The sequence below is a fragment of the Cuculus canorus genome, chromosome 1 (assembly GCF_017976375.1).
Source record: "Cuculus canorus isolate bCucCan1 chromosome 1, bCucCan1.pri, whole genome shotgun sequence".
Lineage (NCBI taxonomy): Eukaryota > Metazoa > Chordata > Aves > Cuculiformes > Cuculidae > Cuculus > Cuculus canorus.
The window spans coordinates 187,324,864-187,336,176 of NC_071401.1; positions in this window are offsets into that span (position 1 = coordinate 187,324,864).

The window sequence follows — 11,313 nt, forward strand, 5'->3', positions numbered from 1 at the left end:
GTCACCTCAGGCTCCCTTGACTTTGTATAAGGACATTCAAGAGTTTGTACTGAGCCAAATCAAACATGCACATAGCTTGTACTCTGTCTTCAACACATACATCTGCAGATAGTCAGGACAAACAGAAGATAGTATTTGTCAGTGTCAGCTTCAAGTTCCGTATCTTAAGAACTTGATGAACAATTTATTTATTTTTTTTGTTTGTTTTAATACATCAGGAAAGGTTTTTCTTATAGGAATTTACCTAAGCCTTTCTTTGAACTCGTGGAAACTTCTCAAAAATTCATTTTCTTGTGACAAAGGACTACACAGTTTAAGCAGGTAACATATATGAGGCATCTGTCTTTGCTTTAAACCTCTCACCAACCACTATGCCATTCACGTAGGTCTCGCTGTCCTCTAGCTCTTCTGTTGTAAGAGACAATGAACAGTTTTTCTGTACTTGGTTTTGCACAGTCTTTATGCTTATCAACCTCTATGTTATCCCCTCCTGATTTTTTTGTCAGTCAGAAGAATTCAGGTCTGTTTAATAGTTCTTCATATGAAAACCAATTGAACTGTATACAGCATTCAAAATATGAGTGCTTCGTGAGTTTGTACAGTGGTGTAGTGATGTTCTGACCTGTTCTCTGTTCCCTACCTAATAATAATAATAATATGCTGTTAAGTCAATTTGCAAGGAAGACCCAACCAGAGGATGTTCAGTCTGTACCTGGATCTTGTATGGTAAGTAGGCTGTCATGTAAAATGGCATCCGTGCACTGTTATAACTCTGTGACATAGCAGGTTTTAAGGGAAGATGGTCCTGATCCTCCAGTTCAAATTACTCCTATCCAGAGCAGGCTGTTTGTGACAATATCATATATGGACTACAATATATTTCTGCAAGACAAGTAGCTTTAGAAAAGTTTTGCGACTTAGTCATTACTGTAGCTTTTGTGTTCACAAGCTTAGCAAGTTCCTATAAGCCAGCACAGGTTACACTTTTCACGCAGTTAAGGTTTCATGCTAGGGGTGGTGATGGTGGTGGTGGGGTGAATGAGGCTTTCTGTAGCTGTGAAGTTAGGATTGTTTTTTCCCATACACACTACTTTATTTATCAACATTGACTATCACCTAACATTTTTCACCAGTAGCTCGCTGCTTTAAAACCCATTTGTAATTTGTTGCATTCAGTGGTTTATATCAGGAACCAGATAGTTTATGAGCATGTTAAACAGTTCAGAAACCAACATGTGCTCCCTCTACAGCAGTAAAAATTTACATCCTTATTTCTTCTTAAATTACTGCATACCTTTTCCATGCCATCTACCTGATTCTCAGTCTTTTGTTTCTAGAAGACACCATTGTCTTCAGATCGATGGCTTAATAGCACAGCTGGGGCCAAAAATGAAAACTGCAGAATGGAATTGCACCGACTTGCAATTAGCCATGGAGTGGTCCAGAGGAAATTGCTCTACAGTGAATAATATATCACCTTGTATTTATTTCTTAATTTGTGCAAAGTACTGCTTACTTTGGATTAGTCATTCTCCTTCACCTTCTCAGCTGTGATTTTTATCAAAGATTTCTGCGTAGGTTTAGGGTTTATTTGATTAAACTGTATGAACAAACTTATTTGATTAAAACTGAACCCAGCATTCAACCTGCAATGAGTGGCAAGGAGCAGACTACCTGTTGGACTGAGGCTTAGGTCTTACTGCATTTGGGAGTCTGATCAAGGAAATTTCAACCAGTGATGAAATGTACTTCCGCAACTGCATGGTTCCTCAGAAAATTCATGGCAAAATTCTCCATGCAATACCCAGGACACTTAGTTATTTGCTTGTTTGCTTGTTCATTCGTTTATTCATTCCTTAACATCTGACAATCTCTTTGATTTTCAAGGCAGATCATTGGGAAAACTCCGTGGACACCGTTTTCAATGCCCAGTGAGACTCCTTAGCAGCTACTCAGCCTCTCTTTCCTCCTAAAAGCCACATGCAGAAGAAGATTCAGAGGCCTTCTGTCTCTTGGTGCACTTGAGTGTTGAAGGTTATGGTATGATGATTTGGAAAATAGCTTATCCAGTAGCTTATTCAGTAGGATGTGAAGCCAGGTGATTGCTAACCCCATATGTATCTGACCACTGGTATTGACTTTTTGAACTGTTTCATCTCCAGAATTTGGGAATTGCACAAAGCATCTTTTGAGCCTGACAGAAAACAGAAGGGAGATGAGGAATTTGCATCCACCTCTGCAATAATAAATGCAAAGCAGGGGCTTGAGGTGCAGTGAGGAGAACAAAGAAGGCTGGAAATTCCCTCAGGGGACTGATGAGACTGAACCTCAATGCAAACTTGTTATGAGCAACACCCAAACACTGATTGTCTCTGAGCTGTCTTTGCCTGGCATCTCAGCAACTCATGGGGAGGAACAAGAGTCTCTCTGTCGTAGCCCAAGACGTGTAGCCCCTGTGTATATGGCTCAGCTGTGTGAGGCCAGCAAAGGCAGGACTGCAGCTTTGGTGGGACTAACTCACAGGCAGGTGAGGAGTGCAATGTTTTTGCTGAGTGTGCTGAAAATAGACTGCAAAACCTGGGGCCTGGGCCAGCTTGCAGACTAGGAGAATCTACTGTGTGCTAGGAAAACATCTCTGAAGCATTTATTTGGAAAAGAAGATAGGCAATAGGGACATGAAACTCTCTACATTCCTGTTCTAACATGCATTTCATATAGCAAACACATACACGTGCAATGTTGATTAACACATGAGGCACAGGGAGCAGGTCCAAGTGAAGCTCTTTATTTGGACTGTTGCTCATTCCAGAGGAGAGCTGTTCATCCTGAGGTGGAGGGATTACCCTGGAGCTGAATTCCTTACTGCTTCACTGGGAAATAAATATAGGTTCCTAAATGCAAATGAAAGCAAATAAAGATGAATCATTTATATTGTGGTGGTTCATTATATTTTTTACTGGGAACTATTTTCCTCATGAAAAGTAGCAGTGGCTTTGCTGTGATGGCTGCAGGGCTTGGTTGCGCTATCTAGAGATGTGGCTCCTCTGGTTTCTCTACATTTACTCTACATACAGATTTCAGAGGAAAAATGGGTATATGGTAGCAAATCATCATAAACCTTTTTGCAAAGTTTGAAATCCACAGTTACCTAATATTTCTCTGTCAAGTCAGCGAAGTAAAATTTTCAGATTCCGTTTTGTTTCTCATGTCTCTTCAGAGATCCATTTCCTACCCACTTCCATCTACTGTAGATCACCCTCAGCCGTTTCCTTTTCATGACGCTTCTGTTTCAGCTCCAAGGTTCTCAAAACATTCTTCCAATCTGAACATGAAACCATAGTCAGAAAAGCAAGTACTGCCATTTTTGCCTCATAGCTTTTTAACTCTGAATTTTACTTTACTTTTCAATACAGCAACATCAGGCCCTGTAGGATGTCCTTCTGCTTTGCAAAGTCAAAAATGGGGAAGTTAATGCAAGTTTGCAAATGCCTTTTTTTCCTGTAAAAATCTTAGATGCAGGGGGGAGAAAAGAAGAAGAATGCTGAAGTGATATATAAAAGAGAGGAATGTGCATGAAAGGAATGTGCAACCTGTGACTAATCCAGTACCTTCTGAAACAAAATATGAAGGATACATCTGCTGTGAAATTATTCCTTCCTGTGATGAATAGATGAGCAAGAAAATTATGCTGGAGATTTCAGAGGGATAATTCATACGATCAACGTCTGTGACACGGTGGTTGTGCCACCACAGGGAACAGCCTGTTGCTGTGTTCAGGTAATTATGTTACTTCCTTGGCTGCAGTGGTTGCATGCTATGTTGGGAATCTGAGCCTTGACACGGACACTACAATAACCAAAGTTATGACACACAACCCATTACAAAACTGCTTATTCCTGGCTGCTTTCCAGTTACAACACAGCTTCTTTTCATTTTCAGAGGAGGGAAACTCAGGGAAAGCAAAGCAGCTAATTCTAAAAGCAAAAGCTGTACCAAATTTCCTATAAGGAAACGAGGCAAATATAATGTAGAATGTAATCTATCTAAGTTTGTTCAAAGTTGGGAATTTCCTCTTGACAAGCACTTCTGAAAACTGATGCAATAATAGTAAATGATGAATGCTGTGAAGAATAACAACTGGAATGGCAGTTTCCAGTAAGGCTGTCATGATAATATCAAGTCAGACAGTGCTGGGAACTCCTGACAGAACTAGAGAGCAACATGGGGTGGCGAAGGGAGAAAGTACTGCAGTACAGCAAATACCATTAATGTCAATCATCTTTCATGTGGGTGTGTGAGGAAGTGTGGCTTCCTCTTCTCTGCTGGGTATGGGTTATTTCAGATGAGAAAATTCCTTAGAATTTGCATAGATAATACTGAGCAAACTCTGACCTTTGTTGGCTGGGATGTTTCAGTGCTTCTTGAGGGGCTGCAGCTGCTCAGGCTGTGCTGATCTGAATGGTCTAAACCAGTTTGTTGTAGAGCTGAAGAAAATCACTGCACATAAGGAGGGCACAGGTCATTTAGGAAGGTCTGAATCAGTTTTTTGCCATGCTAACTGATCCTGATCCCTTTTTCAGCTAGTTTGCAGCTACTCAGATTACAAGGTTAATGAAATTAAGTTAAAAAACATTAAAACCCTCTGCACATTTTATTTTTCTTAATGATATTCCATGAAGACAGCAAGATAAAGGACCTCCAGATGAGGTCAAGGATATAGTATCCCAATTCCCTGGGTATTTGGGACATCTGGAAGAAGACAAGAAGGCTTTAAATATACAACCATCTAGCTGATACTTTGTTTTTAGAAATTATGCCTTCCACTTAGGCGGCTTTCTGCAGGAGATAGGTGGAAGGCTTTGCAGTGGCCAGGCTGGTGGTTACCTCCTTGCATTTTACACTGGTGTGATTTTGAATTGGAAATTTGGGGTTTGCTGCTGAGTCAGTAACACATGGAGCTGTAGTCAGGAGATGTTGTAGTAGTTCAGTTTTCCATTGAGCTTCAAGGGTGCTGGAGATCTGGGCTGCTGAGGACAGTCATGCTGAAAACACTCCAAGCTGCATGGTTTACACTGTTCCTTCCCAAATGGATGTTGAGGGAATGAACCAGCATTTTCACTTTTAATGAGGCATATTAAGTATGAAAGTTGAAAAAGAGATCAATCCCAGACTGGATATGCTCCATTTGCCCTAGAAGTTTGCTCTTTTGCAAACTAGCTCATGACAGATTTTTGGATTATGACACATTGATTTGAGTTATGGGAATACTTAACAGGAATTTATTGCTGATATGTAGTAGACCACAGAAGCATAAGCAAATCAAAGGTGATAAGAGAAGGCTATTTCCTGTTTCGGGTCAAATTCTCAGATTTCACATGTATACTGAATTAATTATGCAGTCCTAGGCATTAAAATGTTATTCCTTGGCTATCGTATTGTCTAATCATTTTCTGTGAAAATAGTTACCTATGACTACATCAGTCTGATTAGGCCTATCTGAAACATCAGTGACAAATTTATGCTAAATAGGAAAAGGTTGCAATTTTCTTCCAGCTTTTGAATCATGACAGAGTTGATCATAGTAATAATAAAATTTTCAGATTTGGTATAGCAAGGTAAAGTAGGATTTTTTTTCCCAACTGACAGCTCATTTGGGGTGTATTTTCTGATCAGGTGTTCTGGTCAGGAGTCCCCTCTGAGTCCATAAGACTTATAGTAGGTCTTTTCATAAAGCACTGTGCCCCTTAATGCACCTTGTTGTACAGGATTAAATAGGGAGGACTTAAGTTTCTTGTGAAGTACTTTTTCAAGCAGCAGCAGATCCAGCTTAGCAGCAGGAGAAACTTTAAAATTTTTTGTGCAGATACAAGCAGTGAAATGGGGATTGGGCAATAAAAATAGAGGATAGGGCCATATTCATATGCACAACGTGCTGGTCTTGTGGTATAGATAGATGCATCTGTGAACCAAGGTAACAAACATGCCTCTTTGAAAAGGCTTCTGTAGAGTGAATGTGGGTTAATAGAGCAGAGACAGACAGAGGTTTGGGGACTGGAGTGTGGGTATCACCGCACTGTGGCCATCACCCCACTGTGGCCTTGCAGAAAGTTCCCTTCCAGCCACAAGCTGTCCAAAGGGTTTTTAAGAGATGACCTCAGGCAGCCAGTTGTTTGGCTCATTAAATCTTGGTTCTGTGTTCTTCTCTTTTCCTGTAGCTGATTCCAGTAAGGAGCTGCCTCCTGCAGCAGGTATTTTCTCACTAAATGACACGGCTATTTACAGAAATCCTTCCTTCTCTCAGCAGCGTAATATCTCCACTTCCTTGTTTACTTTTTCTCTCTTTGCTTCCATGGAATAAAAGGAAAGATGATCAAGTTTTGCTTTCTGTCAAGACCAAAAAACTGTCTTTTTTCTTTCAAATGGGAAGCCCCTATTTTATTAAAAAAAAAAAAAAAAGAGAAAACTATTTTAATTCTGAAAACTCTGAATTGCAGGAAAACTTGAGACATTTCAAGCCATTCTAGCTAGTGATAAGAATGAAAGATATGTGGACTGAGGGGTGATAAAACTGAATTACAGAGGCACACAAGTTGTAGCACCAGCTGCCAACGCATGGCCAGAGGATGTCCTGGGGTGGCCTTGCTGCACAGGTCCTCGTTAGCTCTACAGACCTGTGGTTCTGTAAGCTAGCAATATTATGACTTTGTCATTCTAAATCCCTTATCTGCTGCCAGATCTGATGCTCTCATCAACAAATTACACATGGCACTGGGCAATGAGTCAGTCGATGATGAGTGAGAGGGAGTGTCTCTAGCGCTGAATAGAGCTGGCAGTAAGAAGGCCCAGGATCAATAGGCATTTTGGGTATTTCATAAGAGAAGGCAATGCAATGATATGATAGGAATTCCGGAGGTATTCTGTGGGGGCAGCTGTTGGGCATTGAAGCAGTCTGGGCAAACAAGGACTTGTTGCTGGGGATCAATGTCTACGTGTGCCTGGCCTGGCAGGTAGAATCTCTGTCCCAGCAACTCCCATTCCAGGACACTGGGTGAGGTCCTGCTGTGCATGAAAATCAAAACTCTTCTTCATTTAATTGAGAGAAGATGCTAACACACAGCTCTGAAATGATTTAGTATTTATTGCCATTGCTGTGCACCATGGTCCTCTGTGAGGGGTCACCAGTCAGTCAGGCTAAGATTTAAGCATAAAAGTGCATTTAAAAACAGTGATACCTCACAGTGTTTCCCAGTAGGTTATAAACCCATATCAGCAAGATTTTGTGCGGAATCTTGGTTATAATAATTAGTGTTTCTACAAAGAAAGTGAAAATAACATGCTATACAGAACTGGAATTTGGCTGTGATCACCAGTCCAGCTCACAGATTTATTGGTTCATAAAAATTACAGGCAGAAACCCAGCCTTCTTTGGAGCTTTTATGAAATCTATTAAAAAAATCTAACACTATAAAAATGTGATAGAATTTGTGACATCCCTTTAAGTTACCAAAAAAAAAAAAAAAGACTGAATCAAGGCAAACCAACTAAAATTTAAACATACTGTCTACGCTGCTGCCAAAAATATAAAATCATACTTGAGTGCCACAGCCTTATTTTATAGCACATGCCTGAAGATAAATTTTATGGTTCAGATAAGGCCTTTTAAAAATAGACATTTACGACTCTTTTATTGTAGGGGACTCTTCACCGGGCACCACTATAATAAAATCATACCTCTGCAAAATAGATCATAGTGTCATTTCGACTGTTACCATGCAACAGTGTTGTTTCAAAGCCTGGCCAAAAATCATATGCATAGAAATACTCCAGCCTGGACCAGCTAAGATTTACATTGTTCTTTGTGCAGAAATTGTACACCCCTTCCAGTCCAGTTGTTCTAAAATCAAACGTGAAATTTTGCCATGTCAGATCCACAGGAAGTTCCGAAAGGCAATTAGCAAATATTGTTAAACCTTTTATTAGATCCGGAAGGTGCTACTTCTGCTAAATGTTCAAGGACAAAAAAGGGAGACAAAGGAGAGATCTTCCGCTCTGTTTAGCTGTAATTTCACTCCATGGCTCTCGTTTGGCCCTCTCCTACTTGCTTTAGGTAAGACAAAGCCCAGGCATTGTTCTGGAGACAGTTCACTCCAGGTTCTTTTTCCAAAAGTACGTGTGAGATTACACGTGGTTGCAACACATGGTATAGTGAAGACCGTGCTGTGGAAAGGGCTTGGCTGTGCTGATGCAAGCAAGCCTGGCTCTGCCATGGGTTTGCATGGTTGGAGAATATACCTTGCGCTGGGCAGGGACACCTCCCACTGGACCAGGCTGCCCAAGGTCCTGAAATGATAATTTGTAAATGGTGGGATGGAATGTCAACTGCAATGTGTTAAAAACTGAGATTAACAACTAAGATGATAATGACCCTTGTCTTCTTGTCACCAAGAGTGTTGAAACTGACCACTCAGATATGGCCACATCTTAATGACTCTGGGTGGGATTGATCTCATCCTCCCCCCCCCCCCCCCAAATATGCAATGAGGTTCCAGGAATGAAGTCATCCAGGAATGAAGCTTGTAATTTTGGGGAAAAATATGAATATGAAAACAATTCTGTGTATATAAAGTTCTCTGAAATCACTGATCAGCAGAAGTACTCTGAGGACAAATCCTGAGTCTTCTCCGGCCCTGTATAAAGTGTACCTGCCCTAATGGTTAAATAAAACTATTAAGCGTAAGTTTCTTTGTTTCAGCCCCATCCACCCTGGCCTTGAACACTTCCAAGGATGGAGCACCTACAACTTCCCTGGGCAACCGGTTCCAGTGCCTCATCACTCTCATTGTGAAGAAATTCTTCCTTATGTAGTCTAAATCTGCCTCTCTCTTATAGCCATTGCCTCTAGTCCTATCACTACAAGCCTTTGTAAACAGTCCCTCCTCAGCTTTGTTGTAGCCCCTTCAGATACTGGAAGGTCTCTATAAGGTCTTCTTGGAGCCTTCTCTTCTCCAGGCTGAACAGCCCCAATTCTTTCAGCCTGTCCTTGTATGGGAGGTGCTCCAGTCCTCTGTTAATTTTTGTAGTCGTCCTCTGGACCCATTCCATGTAAAAAAGAAAACACTGCAAAGCTGTTCAAGTATTTTAGGTTCTTCCTAGCTATAGTGTTCTTTTGTAACTCTGTGACCTTATTGGCTGAACTCAGTATGTGCTTAGTGCAGCTAAACAAAAACCAGTTTCAATCCCAAGAAAATTCCAACATTTCAACATTTGTTTTTATTACACATGAAGAAAAAAAAGATGAGCTCGTAGTTATCCTGAGAACAGATGTTTCCACAAAAGTTTAATTAAAATTCTAGAAGTTTTTCTGCTGTTTTTGGAATCTAAATGAAATGTTATCATGACCACAATCAAAAGAATCTACTTTGGTTTACTGAAGTGTGCCCAAATGATTCATTTTCAGGCCTTCAACTCTCATCATACAACCAGTGCAATGAAGTAACGTGGCTATGTGGAGTGATCAAAAGAATACATGTATTTACAAGGAAAAATGAACAGATTGAGAAGCCTGTAATCTGGTAGCTGGGGCAACAATTTGGCTGATGATGGAATTCGTCTGATCAGGTGTAGTCATCTATGCTGAGAAGGTTATTTGCTCTGTTATTATAGCCACTGGAAAGAAACAGGCACTGTTTGGAAAGTGAACAAGGTTCAGTACATGAATGTAACTTAACCACACAGACTGAGATAATTATCTAATTCTAGGTCATTTCTATGAGTAGAAAGAGGCCTTTTGGGGTGAAATCATTTGCCAACATTTACTTCAGAGAGAGACAGCATTTTGTATTTCATCACACTTGGATAAATTTCTGTCAGGTATTTTTCTGTCTGTACTGCCCAAGAGACAGACATTCTATACAAACTCCTCGGGCAGCGCAGTATGAAGCAGCCCAGAAAGCCGTGAATGATCTCTGTGGCATAACTCAAGACAGTCAATATAAGTAATGATAGACAATGACAATGAAGTGAGAAGCATCGAGATCTTTTGTGAATGTTGAGAGATAATGAAGCATTTGAACTCATGCATCTGGCATCAGATCACTCTCTGCTGCAGTCATTGCAACAGTCTGGTGGATAACTTAATCAGGCACTACTTTAAACACTACAAGTGAACAGTCATAGATTCTGAACAAGGATTTCTTTTTTGTACTTACTGCAGGTTTGTCTTATTTACAGGACTAACTAAAAAGAAATGTAAATGTTTCCATTTCTGAGAAGCTCAGTTAGGACTTGCTGGTGTCTCCTGGACAATGGAGGAATAGCTGAAGACTTGCTCTCAGCTCCTTCTGTTTGTTACATTGCCTTCCAAAATCAGCAGGGAGTCCTGTGGCTCTACTCACCCCAAACCCTCTGTACCCTGTTCTGTTGTCACAGAATGGAGGTGTGAGGAAAAGCATCCCATTACCCCTCAGCCCAGTGCTAGACAGTTGCTGTGATATGTGAAAATATCTTCCCTATGAATCTTTGCTACTTTAATTGTCATCAGCAAAACCTTGATAGGCAAAAATACCAAGCCTTATGATGAGCTTTCCTGTTTCAAAGAGACTAACACTGTGTGGCATATTGCAACTCTCCACACCAAAATCATTGTCTGAAAATGTAAGAAGCACTAAAGTAACCCATTCCTAAATTTAACCATGCTGTGTTAGCAGATCCTAACTACATTGTTTCTACCCAAACAAGGTATTACTTAAAAATCTACACTGCTGAAAGTGATTGGAGGTTCTTGGCTAACCTAAAAAAGTTCAGTTATGTTCTTCCGCAAAGCTCACAAGCCCCATACAGGAATAGTGGCCTAAAATCTAGATGCCAGCGGTATCCCATTCTTTGCCTTTTAGGTCATATATTTTGGCTGTCTCCTTGAGTGTTGCTATGGCCGATGGAAGTGTGGGGTATGCCAATCTACAACCATTTGGGAAATCTCGAAAAGGATGGTAAATTGCATAACGAACTCTTACAAGATGATCAAGATGGATTTAGTTGTGAATGTAAAAGTATTTTTAGCATTTTAGTGGACCATTTTCTCTGGATTTTATGCTATTTACACTTTTTCTCATATGCAGTGAAACAGAGCAATAGAGATGTCTCAGCAGTGCCAGTGAAAAAAAAGATATTTGAAAGGGCAAATCTAAATCTGTGATGATGTATTAATTTACAGAAGCCTCTGGCTTTAATAGGTGGCAAAGGACTCCTGTAATTGCTGTGCTCCTTCACTTCGGCCTATTAAGAGTTTGGTGTTACCTGGAGCAGGAACCCCCT